The sequence below is a fragment of the Schistocerca serialis genome, chromosome 6 (genome assembly GCF_023864345.2).
Source record: "Schistocerca serialis cubense isolate TAMUIC-IGC-003099 chromosome 6, iqSchSeri2.2, whole genome shotgun sequence".
Taxonomy (NCBI): domain Eukaryota; kingdom Metazoa; phylum Arthropoda; class Insecta; order Orthoptera; family Acrididae; genus Schistocerca; species Schistocerca serialis.
In genome coordinates, this window is record NC_064643.1 from 732,261,187 (window position 1) to 732,282,036 (window position 20,850).

Genomic DNA, 20,850 nt, shown 5'->3' on the forward strand with positions numbered 1-20,850 from the left:
GACTTTTAGGACGAACACCTGGTATCGGTAGGCGTGCGACAGCGTGCGCCACCAGTATGATCCAAAACGGTGTGCATGTAAATAGGATTACTCTGTAGCTCATGCCTGGGGTTCTATTGGTGTCACTAAGGTGGGATGAAGTCTTTTGGATAGCGCTTGGATTAGGAAACAATTGTGTACCCAACAGAAGGATCGTCTTATTGTAAACATTTCACATCACAGGGTCAAAGCTTAAATATTACACACGGTGCGCGTCAAGTGGCTTATGAAGGCACCATTTAGTTCATGGGCGGTTCCTGAGAAAACCCGAAAAACGCCTTTTTCAACACTTTTTCACTGTCAGAAGCGGTTACCTAAATAATTTAGCACAGAAAATTGTTCAAATTTTAACGACATATTCTCTAGGAATTTATCTAGAAATGCCATCTTCTCGTTTTCAAAAATCTTTTTACGTTATCGTGAAACACCCCAAAAACGTGTTTTTCACGCCGAAACTGAGACACGGATTGCAAGACGGCTATGCACAATTAATGGCTGAAATTTGTGCTATATGCTCCTAAATCCCGATCTCGAAGAAGCTTGAAAATTTTCTTGGTATCTTTATATATTTCTGGGATATAGAAGTTACCCTACTTGTACACGTATAACACGCAGGTATAATGTGGTGTGGAGCGACACTGCGAAGTGTCTCCGTTATCGTCAGAGTGGTTGTAGGAACACCATGTTGTAGTACTGAAGCACATGCAAAATTTTTTTGCCCATAAAATCCAGTCAAAGGTGTAAAATTAATTTTGCATTATTTCAGTTTCAGATAAGTAAACTATCAAAATTTTACTGACTCAGAAAGTCCTTTTTATATGATTGACTCGCCCCGCTGTAGCAGGAAAAAGAAGGGTACCAGCGGAAGAATGCCTCTATCGAAGCACGAAAAAGACAAATATGCTCCTGTTTAAAAGACTGAAAAGTGGGGTACCGGCTGCCCCAAAAATTTTCCCAAAATTTTTGGCGTGCGAATATATCGCCCTTTTTTATGCTGAAACAGAAGGAGACAACGGCAGCGAGAAAGAGGCGGAAAAATAGTAAACACTGGAAGATAGTAGAATGTGGTTGTCATATGGAAAGCGCGAAGGAAGCAATGGCAGTGTGAGATAGACACAATAGCAGTGGAACATCGTTAACGGTGACAGAACAGTTCTCGGAAAAGAGTGAGGGAGACAGTGCCAGTAGGAGAGGAATAAGTAAAAACAGAAAGTGGAAGTGGATGAGAGCCAATTTTAATGAGAGGTAGGGTGTATGACACTGACAACAAGAAAGAGAGAAGGAGATAGTGACAGTGAGGAGATACAGCAACAGTGAGAATGTATGAATGAGGAAGCAGCAGTAACAGAGAGCAAAAGCGACACATGGACAGTGGGAGGAGGCAGTAGTAGTAGGACACAACGAAAGACCCTGTGGATGTGAGTCGGGAGACAGAGAGACACAAAGAGATAATGACAACGAGTCGGGCTGAATGAGTGAGTGAGCATGTACAGGTGAAAGTGGATGGGCACGAACGACTTACAGCGATGGACAGGTGGGTGAGAGCGAGTTGCAGTTAGGGGTGCTTGTCCGAGTGAGAGGACAACTGCTCGTTGAAAAGAACGCGATTATGCTTGCATGTCACAGTTTTGGGAATAATCTTAAAGGTACTGAGTACGGTAGAAAGAGGTAGCTGGTGCCCCACTTTCCATCCAGTCATTTAAGCAGGAGCATATTTGTGCTCCGATAGTGAAACCTCCCCTCAGAAAAATTAATGAACTACTGAGCTGGTAAACCCCTTCGTTATTTGATTTTCAAACAGCTGAGCAAAACTGAACGTACTCAGACATTTCTCTCTTTACTTATTCTGATCATCACTAAACTGACACACAATACTTTTAACTCATCGCAATCTGACTTTCAATAATCCCTACAAAAGAATGGCTCTGACTAACAATAACCTATACCTTTCATGAATCACTTACCTCACAAAAATCTTCGTTACTCGAACTACTGCAATACAGCGAGCACCAATACTGCCAGCTAAATAAAAGATTCTAACTACTGAAGGCACTAACTACTGATTGGCCTAGTTAGCAAATGAAAGATTTTGATAGAGTACAAACAATGTATTTACGTTAATAGTGTTCAAAACTCATATATATCAGTTCATGATATCCAGTCTTACAAATTTACTCTCTCTGATGGATACACGTCCAGATCATCCGCTCTCAAAACTCTGCCATCTCACTCGCCACATCCACCACTGCTGGCGGCTCACCTTCAACTGCGCAACGCTACGCGCTGTTCACATGCAACTGCCCATCACTACAATGGCAAATGTTCCAACAATGCAAACCAGCCACCGACTGCACACAGCACAGCCAGTGATTTTCATACAGAGCGCTACGTGGCGTTACCGACATAAAAACCTGAACATCCTACTTACAATAGGAGCTTTTTTCCGCTGGCGCACTGATGATTCGAAACTTTATGACCACTACCATTCGCGAAATTGAAAAGCCTGAGGCGTTGCGCGCATCCGAAGCGGTAAGGAATGTATGTAAGCGGCGTTACTGACCTCAAATGGAGAAATCCACGGACATGAATGACATTGAGAAAGGGTAGATTGTGATGACGTGGAAACGAGTATCTCGGCAACGGTTGAACTAGTGGCTGTTTGCGTACTGGTGCCGTGAGCACCTATGGAGTTGCTGTCACGCTTTCGTGTGAATCAGCTGCGCAACGACTGGGAGTCACGATATCCGGTTTCCTGGCGCTATACGATAAGGTCGTTGATCCGAAAAGAGGGTATGGGGCCTGGAGATGGCAAAATAAGTTGCCGAAACTGGTTTAGTTCGAAATAAAATATCATTAAGTGTACGGCTGTTGGTAAAGTTTATTGAATTGAATGTCCACGGATAGGCTGGAAGCACGAGCAGGCGACAAGGTGCTGGACGTTTACGCCTCTCACACAAAGTGGAGTTCGGGGATTTGCGCAATCCGTACAGCAAGACAGACGACGTCGTGTGGCAGATCTGAAGACGCAGTGCTGTGAGCATGGTTGGACATGAGGCTCTGCAGAAGACAATTCCCACATGTCTCCAACGTTGATCAAAAGACAGCATTTATGACCGCGGTGAGCGTGGGACCATCGTGATTACACTGTGACGAAAGTCATGGGATAGCTATATACATACTTAGATATGGCAGTAGCTCATTACACTGTGACGAAAGTCATGGGATAGGTATATACATAGTTAGAGATGGCAGTAGCATCGCGTAAACAAGGTGTAAAAGGCCAGTGCATCTCTGGAGCTGTCATTAGTACTCAGATTATTCACGTGAAAAGGTTTTCGATGTGATTACGGTTGCGCTACGGGAATTAACAGGCTTTGAACGCAGAATGGTCATTGGAGGTAGACGCACGGGTTATTTTACTTCGGAAATCGTTAGAGAATTCAAAATTCCGAGACCCACAGTGTAAAAAGTGTGCCGAGAATGCCAAATTCTAGGCCTTACCTCTCACCACGGGCAACACATTGCGCAATGGCCTTCACTTAACGACCGAGAGCAGCGACGTCTGCGTAGAGTTGTCAGTGCTAACAGACAAGCAACACTGAGTGAAATAACCGCAGATATCAATGTGGGACGTACGACGAACGTATCAGCTAGGACAGTGCAGCGAAATCTGGCCATGGCATCAGACGACCGACACGAGTGCCTTTGCTAACAGCACCACATCGCCTGTAGTGCCTCTCCTGGGCTAAACACGGTATAGGTAGGACCCTAGACGAGTGGAAAACCGTGGCCTGGTCAGATGAATCCCGATTCCAGGTGGTAAGAGCTGATGGTCCACTTCGAATGTGGCACAGATCCCATGAAGTAATGAACCCAGATTGTCAACAAGAACCTGTACAAACTGTTGGTGGCTCCATAATGGTGTTGGCTGTGTTTACGTGGACTGGATGAGGTCCTACCGTCCAACTCAACCGATCATCGATTGGAAATGGTTATGTTCGGCTACTTGGAGAGCACCTGCAGCCGTTCATGGACTTCATGATCCCAAGCACCAATAAATTTTTATGGTTGGCAATGCGCAATGTCGCTTCGCCACAATTGTTCGATATTGGTTTTAAGAACATTCTTGACAATTCGACCAAGTGATTTGGCCACCCAGGACCACCCGACATGAATCCCATCAAACTTACGGGACATAATAGAGACGTTAGTTCGTACACAAAATCCAGCACCGGCAACACTCCCGCAGTCATGGACGGCTACAGAGGTGGCTTGGCTCAGTACTTCTGTAGGGCACTTCTAACGACTAGTTCAGGGGCCATACCATGTCGACCTGCTGGACTGCACTGGGTTAGAGAAGATCCGACATAATATTAGGAGGTTTCCCACGAATTTTGTCACCTGAGTATAGCCTGTGGATCAATGGAAACGTACCGCCTGGTCGAATGAATGACATTCCTTGTGACACCTGGTCGATAGACGTGTCCAAATACCCTGAGACCCAGGCAAACCGCTGCTCGAAACATGCACCACGCCACAGATCCATATCGATGGGGACAGTGTTATGTTTGGGAGATAATAAAAAAAAAACGGTTAAAATGGCTCTGAGCACTATGGGACTTAACATCTGAGGTCATCAGTCCCCTAGAACTTAGAACTATTTAAACCTTACTAACCTAAGGAGATCACACACATCCATGCCCGAGGCAGGTTTCCGACCTGCGACCGTAGCGGTCGCGCGGCTCCAGACTGTAGCGCCTAGGACCGTTCGGCCACTCCGGCCGGAGGAGATAATCACACGAATGCATCGGGACCTGTGGCATTAATCGAAGCCATCAGGGCAGCTGTGGAGTACGATCGACATTATTGCGAACCACCTGCATCCCTTCATACTTCACGGCTTACCTGATGGGATTGGCATCTTCCAGCAGGATATACGACAGTGTCACGAAGCTGGAATCGTGCTACAGCTGTTTGAGGAGTACGACAGTGAATTCACAATGAAATTCACCTGCTCGTAAGCGATGGATGACACCTCGGACAACATCGGGCGCCACGTCTGCACCCATGGGATTTTCGTGACATGCCAGTAGACATCTGGTGCCACATACGTTTGAAAACCTGCTAAAGGATTGTCTACTTCACACTGCGCAGCATCGCTGCTGTATTGCGTTGTAAAGATGCACTAACACACTAGTAAGGAGGCGTTCATAGCGTTTACGTTCATCTGTGTAAGCAACTGTTCAACAGGGGATAGTCATCTAACGGGCATTGGCTAGGCAACGATCCACACAGTATGGCGACAACAAGGGGAAAAGCCAATATATACGTTGTGGTATTTAGATATAAAAAAGCACTCCGTCTTCAGGCCACGAGTGGCCTACTGGGGCCATCCGATCGCCGTGTCATCCTCAGTGGGGGGAGGAGGAGGAGGAGGAGATTAGTGTTTAACGTCCCATCGACAACGAGGTCATTAGAGACGGAGCACAAGGTCAGGTTAGGGAAGGGTGGGGAAGGAAATTGGCCGTGCCCTTTCAAAGGAACCATCCCGGCATTGGCCTGAAGTGATATAGGGAAATCACGGTAAACCTAAATCAGGATGGCCGGACGCGGGATTGAACCGTCGTCCTTCCGAATGCGAGTCCAGTGTGCTAGCCACTGCGCCACCTCACTCGGTCCACCCTCAGTGGAGGATGCAGATACGAGGAGCGTGGGGTCAGCACACCGCTCTCCCGGTCGTTATGATGGTATTCTTGACCGAAGCCGCTACTATTCGGTCGAGTAGCTCCTAGATTGGCATCACGAGTCAGAGTGCACCCCGAAAAATGGCAACAGCGCATGGCGGCCTGGATGATCACCCATCCGAGCGCCGACCACGCCCGACAGCGCTTAACTTCGGTTATCTTACGGCAACCGGTACATCCACTGCGGCAAGGCCGTTGCGGTATTTAAATATAAGAAATAAAAGAACAATCAAGAGAGAAAGAAGGTTAGCATTCGCTATGTCATTTGTCTTGTTTCTTCCTTTGCAGATCTGGATTTCAACTGACAGTGTAGCTATCACCAATGCTCTGTACACATGTAGACTGAACGTAATTAAAATGAGCCATGTAGTCTGTCTGACTACTTAGAACGCACTGATGATAGGTACACTGTCAGTTGAAATGTAGACCGGCAATGCCTTAAAAAAGACAGATGATATTACGAGCCGATGCTGACCTCAATTCTGTCGTGGAGCACATCACGGTCATGCAGCCAGGATTACCGAATCACCAGGTTTTCTGTATTCCAGCAGGTTTTTATTGCTGCGTTTCAGCAACCGGTTGTCAATTTACAAAATAGTGAGAAAATCCAGATTTTTGGAGTTCCATGTTAAACTAATGTTCGTGATGTCAGATGTCACGTGGCGGACTGAAATTGAAACTAGGCATAAACTGGGAGGAATAAAAGCAGGTTGGCAACACTTCAGGCTATCATCGATCGTCGTGGCACGGCAACTTGATCTTCAGCTTCGCTACTCTAGAGTACCGCGCCTTAAATCGACTGTGGGTGCGGCCCGCCACGAATTGCTCTCCTGTGCCAACCTTTTCCATCTCAGAGTAACACTTGCAACCTACGCCCTCAAGTATTTGCGGGATGTATCCCAGTCTCTGTTTTCCCCTACAGTTTGTATACTCCACAGCACACGCTAGTACCGTGGAAGTTATTCCGTGATGTCATAACAGATGTCCTACCATCCTGTCCCTTCTGCTTGTCAGTGTTTTCCATATATTCCTTTCATCGACGATTCTCTGTAGAATCTCCTCGTTCCTTGCCTTATCGGTCTGCCTAATTTTCAACACTCTTCTGCAGCACTTCTGCTCTTCTGTTCCGGTTTTCCTAAAGTCCCTGTCTCACTACCATACAATGCTGTACTCCAAACATACATTATCAAATGTTCCTTCCTCAAATTAAGACCTATGTTTGGACTAGTAGACTTCTATTGGCCAGGAAATACCTATTTCCCAGTGCTAGTCTGCTTTTGATATCCTCCTTTCTCCGTCCGTCATTCGTTATTTTGCTACCTAGGTAGTACAATTCCTTAACTTCATCTACTTCCTGACCATCAATCCTGATAAAATTTCTCGCTGTTCTCATTTCTGCTACTTTTCATTATTTTCGCCTTTCTTCGATTTACTTGCAGTCCATACTCTATACTCACTAGGCTGTTCATTCTATTCAACATGCCCTGTAACAAGGATAGCAATGTTATCAGCAAATGTTATCATTGACATCCTTTAAACTTTAATTTTAATTCCACTCTTGAACGTTTCTTTTATTTCTGTCATTGCTACCTCGATGTATAGACTGAACAGTAAGACTACATCCCTTTCTTACACCCTTTTTGATACGCGCACTTCGTTATTCGTCTTATTGTTCCGTCTTGGTTCTTGTGCATATGATATATTAACAGTCCTTCCCTATAGCTTAATCCTATTTTCCTAAGAATTTCGAACATCTTCCACCATTTTACATTGCCGATCACCTTTTGCAGGTCGACAAATGCTAAGAACGTATCTTGATTTGTCCTCAGTCTTGCTTTGCCGGCTGGAGTGGCCGTGCGGTTCTAGGCGCTACAGTCTGGAACCGCGTGACCGCTACGGTCGCAGGTTCGAATCCTGCCTCTGGTATGGATGTATGTGATGTCCTTAGGTTAGTTAGGTTTAAGTAGTTCTAAGTTCAAGGGGGCTGATAATCACAGCAGTTAAGTCCCATAGTGCTCAGAGCCATTTGAACCATTTTTCAGTCTCGCTTCCATTATCAACCGCAACGTCAGAACTGCCTCTCTTAGTGTCATTACCTTTCCTAGAGCCAGACATCGTGACCTAACATATACTCAATTTTTTTTCTATTCGTCAAAATATTATTCTTGTCAGCAACTTAGATGGATGAGCTGTTAAGCAGATTGTCCGATAAATCTCGGACTTATCGGCTCTTACTCTCTTCGGAACTGTATGGACGATGTTTTTCCGAAAGTCAGATGGTATATCGCCAGATTCATGCGTTGCACACACCAACGTGGATAGTCCACATCCCCCAATGATTTTAGAAATTTCGATGGAACATTATCTATCCCTTCTGCCTTATTCAATCTTAAGTCTTTCAAAGCTCTTTTAAATTCTGATTGTGTGTGAAACCTTACGGGACTTAACTGCTAAGGTCATCAGTCCCGAAGCTTACAGTCTACTTAACCTAAATTATCCTAAGGACAAACACACACACTCATGCCCTCGAACCTTTGCCGGGACCAGACGCACTAAATTCTAATTGTAATACAGGATCCCTATCTCATGTTTCTTCTTCTATCACGTCATCAGACAAGTCGTCCCCCACACAGAGGCCTTCAGTGTACGCATTCCACTTATCCGCTCTTCCTCTGCGTTTAACAGTTGAGTTCCCACTGCACCTTAATGTTTCCACCCTTCCTTTTAATTTCACAATACGTTGTTTTAATTTTACTATATGCTGAGTCAGTCCTTGTGAAAATAGTTTCTTTTTCGATTTCTTCATATTTTTCATGAAGACATTTCGTCTTACTTTCCCTGCAATTACTATTTATTTCAATCCTAAGTGACCTGTAAATCCGTTTTCCTGAATTTCTCTAAACATTTTTGTGCTTTCTTCATTCAACTGTCAACTGACGTATTATACTGTTACCCATGGTTTCTTCGTAGTTACCTTCATCAGTGGCGAAACGTCCATTAAGGTTCTAAGGCTGAACCTACCCAAAAAATTTTAAAATAGTACGTCCAAATTGGAATTAATCCGATCTGATCATCTATTTCGTAAACGTTTTCAAATATTTTACGTTTGAACTATGTATATGCACCCGCCTGTACAATGCACCACTCCTCCTGCTTTGTAAACAATAGCAGTTCGAAATTCCGTGCTTCTTACGAGCATGCACAGAAAGATCGTTTCCTTCAGGTGACGGAGTGGGGTTTCTACAGCGTGGATACGGTTTTTAAAAGCTGGCGTTTGATTTGTTTCTACTTCTCGGCAGTAGGTGGATACACGCCTAAGTGCAATCGCAAGTCATTCAGCAGTTCCCTAAGAGATAGCACTACTTCGCATCGTCTAGCACGCAATCAGGAAGCCGGCAGAATGAGAAACCATTAACTGATATTTAAGTGTTTATTTAAAACTCAAAGGACAGGAAGACATTCATAATTCATAGAAAATAAATGTGAATGCATCATTGGATGTTCTTGCAGGATGATAGGAAATAGCCTACGTATTTTAACTGTTCCACAGATCAAAATTTAGTAGCCTTACTTATTTCAAACTTTGATAGTTCCGTAGCGTATCTATAGGTTTTCATATCAACAGTACTAACCTGCTTACGGTGAAACGTGGATCGTGAATTTTTTTAGTTAAAATGTAATTAGTAGTGATCAGTGAACTATATTTTGGTGTACCTGTCTCGTGTGATTTGTCATCGTGTTGTCGAAAGGAAAGTTATAAGTTATCTAATATGTAAATCATTATCTTGCACCGTATGGTATTGCAGACTGCCTCAAACTGCCACGGACGTGTTTATTTCATCACGAGATCCACTGAATTTTTTAACTGAAAACCCTGCATTCTTCCCTCGTCTTTCTTTAGAAGATGACTTCCTGGCGAAAGAACGAAAGCCGACACCAAGTCTGTCTATTAAAATTTATGGAAAATTTGTAAGACGTTTCCAAAGGCAATAGTACAATTCAAAACTGTGAATAAATGGCAGCGTTGTAAGGAACAAACTTTTTTGTTTTTACTTTTTACTATGTGGAATGGGCAATTTTGAATGGCTTAAGTGGGGAGCAGGTGAAGAGAATCTTCAAAATTTTCTTTGCAAACCCAAAAAAAGGGGTGTTCCATTTCACATATCACGGCAGCTGTTAAATACAGCCAACTACGTACAGTAAGAACTGACAATTCTCTTTCAGAAGCAACACGCCAGTAAGTTCGGAAACATAACGAGAAGGTGATCGAAACACAAGTATAATGAAGGGACTTACTTCGTCTATCAGCTTTTTATCATGGCAAGAGTTAGCTCTTCGAGGTCATGACGAATATGAGGTGTCAATGAATAAAGGAAATTATTTAGAACTTTCGGATTTCTTGGCGGAAGGAGAACCATGCATGAAAGATCATTTAGCATCCGATGGCGTATTCAGAGGCACTCCATCAGACACTCAGAATGAATTAATAGCTTGTATTGCGGATGCTGTTATAGAACAAATTTCAAATGAAGTTAAAAATGGTCCTGTTGTATCAGTACAATACGAGGAAACAACAGATGTCTCAATAAAAGTCAAACGAGTGTAATTTTTCGTTTTGCAAACAACGAATCAGGAGGAATACAAGAGAGATTAGCAGAGTTTTATGATATATCCAGAGTGCACAGGGCATAGCCACTGTTTTGTTGCAAGAGGTAAGCAGCTGGAATATTGATAAAAACAAATTAGTATCGCAAACATACGACGGCTTCAGCGCAATGGCAGGGAAAAACTATGGTGTTCAATCTACCGTGAAATAAGCATATTGTATCCTCATGCTCTCTTTATCCTGTGCTATGCACGTCAGTTGAACCTAATCTCCCTCTATGATTCTGAAAATAATTAAGCATGTAAAATTTTTTGTGGAAAATCTATCAGAATTTCACGCATTTTTCTGCAGTTCCAATAAAAGAAGTGAGCTTCTGAGGAAAGGCCATTTAAACTACCTAGTACTCGTGAAACAAGGGGGAATTTTCATTCAAGCGCTTTACAAACTATTATACTTGACTATACAGACCTGAAGCAGCATTCAGTGACCTGATAAACAGTGAAGGGTGGGAAGATGATTCTTTACATCAAGAAATTGGGCTAAATAGTATACTGGGTGACCAAACATTTCTTTTTCTACTGCAGTTGACAATTCGATTTTCCAGCATACAAGTATCTCGTTTGACATATTGCAAAGTAAAACAGTGGAAATAAGACGCTGTAAGCTCGAAATTGAAAACTGCATTAATGCTGTGGAAAGCCTAATATGTGAGGAAATTATACTGAAACGCATAGTGGAAGCTAAGAGCCTTATAAATTCATTAGGAGTATCTGAAATAAATTTTAACGAATCAGAAGAAAGCATTCAGAAACTGAGAAGGCTAGTAGTCGAAGTACACTACTGGCCATTAAAATTGCTACACCACGAAGATGACGTGTTACAGATGCGAAATTTAACCGACAGGAAGAAGATGCTCTGATACGCAAATGATTAGCTTTTCAGAGCATTCACACAAGGTTGGCACCGGTGGCGCACCTACAACTTGCTCACATGAGGAAAGTTTCCAAGCGATTTCTCATACACAAACAGCAGTTGACCGGCGTTGCCTGGTGAAACGTTGTTGTGATGCCTCGTGCAAGGAGGAGAAATCTGTACCATCACGTTTTCGACTTTGATAAAGGTCGGATTGTAGCCTATCGCGACTGCGGTTAATCGTATCGCGACACTGCTGCTCGCGTTGATCGATATCCAATGACTGTTAGCAGAATATGGAATCGGTGGGTTCAGGAGGGTAATACGGAACGCCGTGCTGGATCCCAACGGCCTCGTATCACTAGCAGTCGAGATGACAGGCATCTTATCCGCATGGCTGTAACGGATCGTACAGCCACGTCTAGAACCCTGAATCACCAGATGGGGACGTTTGCAAGACGATAACCATCTGCACCGACAGTTCGATGACGTTTGCAGTAGCATGGACTATCAGCTCGGAAACCGTGGCTGCGGTTACCCTTGACGCTACATCACAGACAGGAGCGTCTCCGATGGTGTACTCAACGACGAACCTGGGTGCACGAATGGCAAAACGTCATTTTTTCGGATGAATCCAGGTTCTGTTTACAGCATCATGATGGTCGCATCCGTGTTTGGCGACATCGCAGTGAACGCACATTGGAAGCGTGTATTTGTCATCGCCATGCTGGCGTATCACCCGGCGTGATGGTATTGGGTGCCATTAGTTACACGTCTCTGTCACCTCTTGTTCGCATTGACGGCACTTTGAACAGTGGACGTTACATTTCAAATGTGTTACGACCCGTGGCTCTACCCTTCATTCGATCCCTGCGAAACCCTACATTTCAGCAGGATAATGCACTACCGCATGTTGCAGGTCCTGTACGGGCCTTTCTGGATACAGAATATGTTCGACTGCTGCCCTGGTCAGCACGTTCTCAGATCTCTCACCAATTGAAAACGTCTGGTCAATGGTGGTCGAGCAACTGGCTCATCACAATACGCCAGTCACTACTCTTGATGAAATGTGGTATCGTGTTGAAGCTGCAAGGGCAGCTGTACCTGTACACGCCATCCAAACTCTGTTTGACTCAATGCCCAGGCGTGGTTGTTCTGGATACTGATTTCTCATTATCTATGCACCCAAATTGCGTGAAAATGTAATCACATGTCAGTTCTAGTATAATATATTTGTCTAATGAATACTCGTTTATCATCTGCATTTCTTCTTTGTGTAGAAATTTTAATGGCCAGTAGTTTAATTGGCACCGTAGTCGTAAATATGGAAACCAGATTTCGGGACTTTCATGAAACACATTTTACAGAAATTCTAAATGAGAAAAGTTCTCAAGTTATAATAGGCCAAACAGTTTCCCGATACCCGAAGTTGAGAAACTACTTAAAATATATCCTTTCACTGGCAGCTAAAAACTGAGAGTTTACGCTTATTTACAGCAGCGATGGTAAACGTCTGCAGCCTTAGGACTTCCAAAACTCCATCATTTTTTTTTTTTTTTTTTTTTTTTTTGGTCATCAGTCTACTGACTGGTTTGATGCGGCCCGCCACGAATTCCTTTCCTGTGCTAACCTCTTCATCTCAGAGTAGCACTTGCAACCTACGTCCTCAATTATTTGCTTGACGTATTCCAATCTCTGTCTTCCTCTACAGTTTTTGCCCTCTACAGCTCCCTCTAGTACCATGGAAGTCATTCCCTCATGTCTTAGCAGAGGTCCTATCATCCTGTCCCTTCTCCTTATCAGTGTTTTCCACATATTCCTTTCCTCTCTGATTCTGCGAGGAACCTCTTCATTCCCTACCTTATCAGTCCAGCTAATTTTCAACATTCGTCTATAGCACCAAACTCAAATGCTGCGATTCTCTTCTGTTCTGGTTTTCCCGCAGTCCTTGTTTCACTACCATACAATGCTGTACTCCAGACGTACATCCACAGAAATTTCTTCCTCAAATTAAGGCCGGTATTTGATATTAGTAGACTTCTCTTGGCCAGAAGTGCCTTTTTTGCCATAGTGAGTCTGCTTTTGATGTCCTCCTTGCTCCGTCCGTCATTGGTTATTTTACTGCCTAGGTAGCAGAATTCCTTAACTTCATTGACTTCGTGACCATCAATCCTGATGTTAAGTTTCTCGCTGTTCTCATTTCTACTACTTCTCATTACCTTCGTCTTTCTCCGATTTACTCTCAAACCATACTGTGTACTCATTAGACTGTTCATTTCGTTCAGCAGATCATTTAATTCTTCTTCACTTTCACTCAGGATAGCAATGTCATCAGCGAATCGTATCATTGATATCGTTTCACCTTGTATTTTAATTCCACTCCTGAACCTTTCTTTTATTTCCATCATTGCTTCCTCGATGTACAGATTGAAGAGTAGGAGCGAAAGACTACAGCACTTCGTTCTTGATCGTCCACTCTTATTATTCCCTCTTGGTTGTTGTACATATTGTATATGACCCGTCTCTCCCTATAGCTTACCCCTACTTTTTTCAGAATCTCGAACAGCTTGCACCATTTTATATTGTCGAACGCTTTTTCCAGGTCGACAAATCCTATGAAAGTATCTTGGTTTTTCTTTAACCTTGCTTCCATTATTAGCCGTAACGTCAGAATTACCTCTCTCGTCCCTTTACTTTTCCTAAAGCCAAACTGATCGTCACCTAGCGCATTCTCAATTTTCTTTACCATTCTTCTGTATATTACTCTTGTAAGCAGCTTCGATGCATGAGCTGTTAAGCAGATTGTGCGATAATTCTCGCACTTGTCAGCTCTTGCCGTCTTCGGAATTGTATGGATGATGCTTTTCCGAAAGTCAGATGGTATATCGCCAGACTCATATATTCTACACACCAACGTGAATAGTCGTTTTATTGCCACTTCCCCCAATGATTTTAGAAATACTGATGGAATGTCATCTAGCCCTTCTGCCTTATTTGACCGTAAATCTTCCAAAGCTCTTTTAAATTCCGATTCTAATACTGGATCCCCTATCTCTTCTAAATCGACTCCTGTTTCTTCTTCTATCACATCAGACAAATCTTCACCCTCATAGAGGCTTTCAATGTATTCTTTCCACCTATCTGCTCTCTCCTCTGCATTTAACAGTGGAATTCCCGTTGCACTCTTAATGTTACCACCGTTGCTTTTAATGTCACCAAAGGTTGTTTTGACTTTCCTGTATGCTGAGTCTGTCCTTCCGACAATCATATCTTTTTCGATGTCTTCACATTTTTCCTGGAGCCATTTCGTCTTAGCTTCCCTGCACTTCCTATTTATTTCATTCCTCAGCGACTTGTATTTCTGTATTCCTGATTTTCCCGGAACATGTTTGTACTTCCTCCTTTCATCAAGCAACTGAAGTATTTCTTCTGTTACCCATGGTTTCTTCGCAGCTACCTTCTTTGTACCTATGTTTTCCTTCCCAACTTCTGTGATGGCCCTTTTTAGAGATGTCCATTCCTCTTCAACTGTACTGCCTACTGCGCTATTCCTTATTGCTGTATCTATAGCGTTAGAGAATTTCAAACGTATCTCGTCATTCCTTAGTACTTCCGTATCCCACTTCTTTGCGTATTGATTCTTCCTGACTAATGTCTTGAACTTCAGCCTACTCTTCATCACTACTATATTGTGATCTGAGTCTATATCTGCTCCTGGGTACGCCTTACAATCCAGTAACTGATTTCTGAATCTCTGCCTGACCATTTAATAATCTAACTGAAATTCTTCTGTATCTCCCGGCATTTTCCATGTATACATCCTCCTTCTTGAACAGAATATTCGCTATTAGTTGCTGAAATTTTTGCAGAACTCAAATAGTCTATCTAATTCCTACTATCTAGTGTGTTTGATTAAGAATGAAAAGATCCTCGGTCGTGGGCTAGATCTCCGCCATTTCTTAAACTATGAATAGAAATCATTAGAAATGGCTGCTGACGACTTCCAGCGTAAGGGGTCACCCTCATTCAACCAACGGGCTTGTCAAAGGGGGCGGAGGAGCGGACAGAGGGTAAGGGCATGCTCTCGACCTCGGGATGGGAAACTGCCCCTAAAGGCAGAAGAATCAGCAATGATCAACGGAATGAGGATACAGAATGTAATGGAAAACACTGCATTAAAGACACATAATGTGTATCCACAGGACATATGGCTCGTAATTGAAAAAAGTGTCTGATAATCTCTCCACTGGCAAAAGATTCCGCACTAGTCCCCCATTCGGGTCTCCAGGTGGGGACTGTCACGGTGGAGGTGAAATGAGAAAAAGATGGAATAACCAAAGAAAGGGCAACGTTCTACGAGTGGGGGCGCGGAATGTCAGGTTTTTAAACGTCGTAAGGAAGCTATAAAATCTGAAAGGGGAAATGCTAAGGCTCAATCTAGATACAGTGGCGGTCAGTTAAGTGAAATGAAAAGACAAAGATTTCTAGTCGGATGATTATAGCATACCATAGCATAGCAGCAGCAGAAAATGGTATAACGAGTGTAAGAGTAGGAACGTAGGACAGAGAGCGAATTCCTGTGAGCAGTTCAGTGATAGGGACGTTCTCATCAGACTCGAAATCAAAACAACTCCGACAATGGTAGTTCAGGTATATGCCGACGTCGCAAGCCGAAGAAGAGATAGAGAAAGTATATGAGGATGTTGGTCGGGTAATCCAGTACGTAAAGGAAGATGAAAATCTAATAGTCATGGGGGTTGGGAATGCGGTTGTGGGGGAAGGAATAGAAGAAGAGGAAGAACTTTATAAGAGGGTTGGGTTATTTGGGGAAGGAGACCAGACAGCGAGGTCATCGGTCTCATCTGATTAGGAAAGGATGGGGAAGGAAGTCGGCCTTGCCCTTTCAAAGGAACCATCCCGGCATTTGCCTGGAGCGATTTATGGAAATCACGGAAAACCTAAATCAGGATGGCCAGACGCATGATTGAACCGTCGTCCTCCCGAATGCGAGTCCAGTGTCTAACCACTGCGCCACCTCGCTCGGTAACTTTATAAGAGACAGAATCTTTGATGTACAGTTAAGTTGGTTCAAATGGCTCTGAGCACCATGAGACTTAACTGCTGAGGTCATCAGTCCCCTAGAACTTAGAACTACTTAAACCTAACTAACGTAAGGACATCACACACATCCATGCCCGAGGCAGGATTCGAACCTGCGACCGTAGCGGTCGCGCGGTTCCAGACTGTAGCGCCTAGAACCGAATGGCCATTCCGGCCAGCTGCAGATAAGTCCTAAATATAAAAAAAATATTTATGTACAGCAAAACAGTGCGTGTAGAACCTGCAGCTTTCCATACTGTGTCCATGCGTGAATGATACCTTGTTGTTGTTGTGGTCTTCAGTCCTGAGACTGGTTTGATCCAGCTCTCCATCCTACTCTATCCTGTGCAAGCTACTTCATCTCCCAGTACCTACTGCAGCCTACATCCTTCTGAATCTGCTTAGTGTATTGATCTCTTGGTCTCCCTCTACGATTTTTACCCTCCACGCTGCCCTCCAATACTAAATTGGTGATCCCTCGATGTCTCAGAACATGTCCTACCAACCGATCCCTTCTTCTAGTCACGTTGTGCCACAAGCTCCTCTTCTCCCCAATTCTATTCAATACCTCCTCATTAGTTATGTGATCTACCCATCTGATCTTCAGCATTCTTCTGTAGCACCACATTTCGAAAGCTTCTATTCTCTTCTTGTCTAAACTATTTATCGTCCATTTTTCAGTTCCATACATGACTACACTCCACACAAATACTTTCAGAAACGACTTCCTGACACTTAAATCTATACTCGATGTTAACAAATTTTTCTTCTTCAGAAATGCTTTCCTTGCCATTGCCAGTCTACATTTTATATCCTCACCACTTCGACCATCATCAGGTATTTTGCTCCCCAAATAGCAAAACTCCTTTACTACTTTAAGTGTCTCATTTCCTAATCTAATTCCCTCAGCGTCACCCGACTTAATCCGACTACATTCCATTATCCTCTTTTTGCTTTTGTTGATGTTCATCTTATACCCTCCTTTCATCGGCGAACCTCAAAGTTCTTATTTCTTCTCCAAGGATTTTAATACCTACTATGAACTTTTCTTTTGTTTCCTTTATTGCTTGCTCAATATACAGATTGAATAACGTCGGGGAGAGGCTACAACCCTGTCTCACTCCCTTCCCAACCACTGCTTCCCTTTCATACGTCTCGACTCTTATAACTGCCATCTGGTTTCTGTACAAATTGAAAAACAGCCTTTCGCTCCCTGTACTTTACCCCTGCCACCTTCAGAATTTGAAATAGAGTATTCCAATCAACATTGTCAAAAGCTTTCTCTAAGTCTACAAAAGCTAGAAACGTAGGTTTGCCTCTCCTTAATCTTTCTTCTAAGATAAGTCGTAGGGTCAGTATTGCCTCACGTGTACCAACATTTCTACGGAATCCAAACTGATCTTCCCCGATGCCGGCTTCTACCAGTTTTTCTATTCGTCTTATGTATAGCTTATTACGAGTGTTGTTTTAAGTTTACTCACTTCCAGGTGTTTCTTCTCAGTATCACGTGGTGTGAGATCAGATGTTAAGGATTACACTAAGATAACATCAAATCCATGAAAGAGTCACTTAAGAAGATTCGAGGAATCGAGAAATATGCCTCTGAAAACAAAAAGTAAGGGGTTATTGTTAACTTTAACATTGTATGTGATACCAACAGGTTTTTCTTTTGGAAATATGGAAACCCTGGGTGGGGCACAATCATTCTCATGGAGTCGAACATGAAAAAGAACAGCCCATCGTATACCGATCATACCAGTCGACAGCGACTGAACGTGGGAAGAAATGCTTGCCGAGTCCATTTCAGTCTGCTCTGTCATGGCAATAATGAAATCCGCTGGGCTTTACGAAGTATTGTATTGACACCTTCTTCTCGGCAGCAGTTAATGAAGTGAGCTTCAACTGACAAGAGGCTAGGCTGACACAAGCATAACGTATTACGAAAGCTGAATGCTGCTCAGGCGCGACACAACACCGAAGCCTCATCTAGCTGATAGCAGTTAAGCGGCCAGCCAATGTGAACCGCTGTGGCCCATGGAGGCCCACGAAGTCCAGATGACCAACTTTAACACACCTAAAGGCTATATGAGGTCCCACGGCTCGTGACTGTAACATTGCAGCTAAGTTACAGCACTCATTGACACGTCGCAACAGACATTGTGAAAGGTAGCAAAGCGGGGCGTCTGCATTTGCTCTCGAATCAGTAGTAAATAAATATTTTTTTTCTTTTTTCATTCTAACGCCGGAAAAAATTCCATCCTAAATGTCAAAATAATCTCAGAGGCTATGTTTCCCAAATAAAAAATTATTCAGACAGAAATTTATTTTTGGTGATTCATTTACATCCACTCTATCCAAAACACTCTGAAGTGCACGGCATGCCGTGTTTTCCGATTTTTTCCTTTTCCACTCGAGGAAGAAGCGTGAGCGTAGTGGCTGTTTAAATGCCTCTGATTTCCCTGTAATTCACGATCTATACTTAGGTGACAGTATTATACACTCCTGGAAATGGAAAAAAGAACACATTGACACCGGTGTGTCAGACCCACCATACTTGCTCCGGACACTGCGAGAGGGCTGTACAAGCAATGATCACACGCACGGCACAGCGGACACACCAGGAACCGCGGCGTTGGCCGTCGAATGGCGCTAGCTGCGCAGCATTTGTGCACCGCCGCCGTCAGTGTCAGCCAGTTTGCCGTGGCATACGGAGCTCCATCGCAGTCTTTAACACTGGTAGCATGCCGCGACAGCGTGGACGTGAAACGTATGTGCAGTTGACGGACTTTGAGCGAGGGCGTATAGTGGGCATGCGGGAGGCCGGGTGGACGTACCGCCGAATTGCTCAACATGTGGGGCGTGAGGTCTCCACAGTACATCGATGTTGTCGCCAGTGGTCGGCGGAAGGTGCACGTGCCCGTCGACCTGGGACCGGACCGCAGCGACGCACGGATGCACGCCAAGACCGTAGGATCCTACGCAGTGCCGTAGGGGACCGCGCGGCCACTTCCCAGCAAATTAGGGACACTGTTGCTCCTGGGGTATCGGCGAGGACCATTCGCAACCGTCTCCATGAAGCTGGGCTACGGTCCCGCACACCGTTAGGCCGTCTTCCGCTCACGCCCCAACATCGTGCAGCCCGCCTCCAGTGGTGTCGCGACAGGCGTGAATGGAGGGACGAATGGAGACGTGTCGTCTTCAGCGATGAGAGTCGCTTCTGCCTTGGTGCCAATGATTGTCGTATGCGTGTTTGGCGCCGTGCAGGTGAGCGCCACAATCAGGACTGCATACGACCGAGGCACACAGGGCCAACACCCGGCATCATGGTGTGGGGAGCGATCTCCTACACTGGCCGTACACCACTGGTGATCGTCGAGGGGACACTGAATAGTGCACGGTACATCCAAACCGTCATCGAACCCATCGTTCTACCATTCCTAGACCGGCAAGGGAACTTGCTGTTCCAACAGGACAATGCACGTCCGCATGTATCCCGTGCCACCCAACGTGCTCTAGAAGGTGTAAGTCAACTACCCTGGCCAGCAAGATCTCCGGATCTGTCCCCCATTGAGCATGTTTGGGACTGGATGAAGCGTCGTCTCACGCGGTCTGCACGTCCAGCACGAACGCTGGTCCAACTGAGGCGCCAGGTGGAAATGACATGGCAAGCCGTTCCACAGGACTACATCCAGCATCTCTACGATCGTCTCCATGGGAGAATAGCAGCCTGCATTGCTGCGAAAGGTGGATATACACTGTACTAGTGCCGACATTGTGCATGCTCTGTTGCCTGTGTCTATGTGCCTGTGGTTCTGTCAGTGTGATCATGTGATGTATCTGACCCCAGGAATGTGTCAATAAAGTTTCCCCTTCCTGGGACAGTGAATTCACGGTGTTCTTATTTCAATTTCCAGGAGTGTATTTCTAGATTCCTACATACTGTGCTCTAAGCATTTGTAAGCAGTCTTCCGCTTCATAGTCTGCGCCTTCCTTTACTCCTGTCGGTCCAAGTCAGTATGAGTCCCACAAACTTGCATGGTATTATAGAATGGGTCTCACAAATGTTTTGTAGGTAATCTCCTTAGCAGACGGATTGCATTTTCGCAATTTCCTACCAACGAAATGAATGTTGCCGCTTTCCTCAGATACGACTGAGGATGTTCTGCAGGCTTACCATAATTTTCTGGCTCCAACCCAGGAAATATCACCATATTTTTGATCCAACCAAATGGTACATTTTTGAAAGTACTTAAAACTCTAAATAATTTACTAAAACATTAAACTTTAGTTATGAAATTATATTTTTAACTAGAAATGACTTTCTTCCAGAAATGGTTTGTTTGTTCTGATTACATCATCAACAAATGCATGAAGTTGTACTTTACTTCTGTTTGAGCTACACATTGTTACTGTTACACAGTTAATTTTGTCCAAAGAACGCAAAACGTT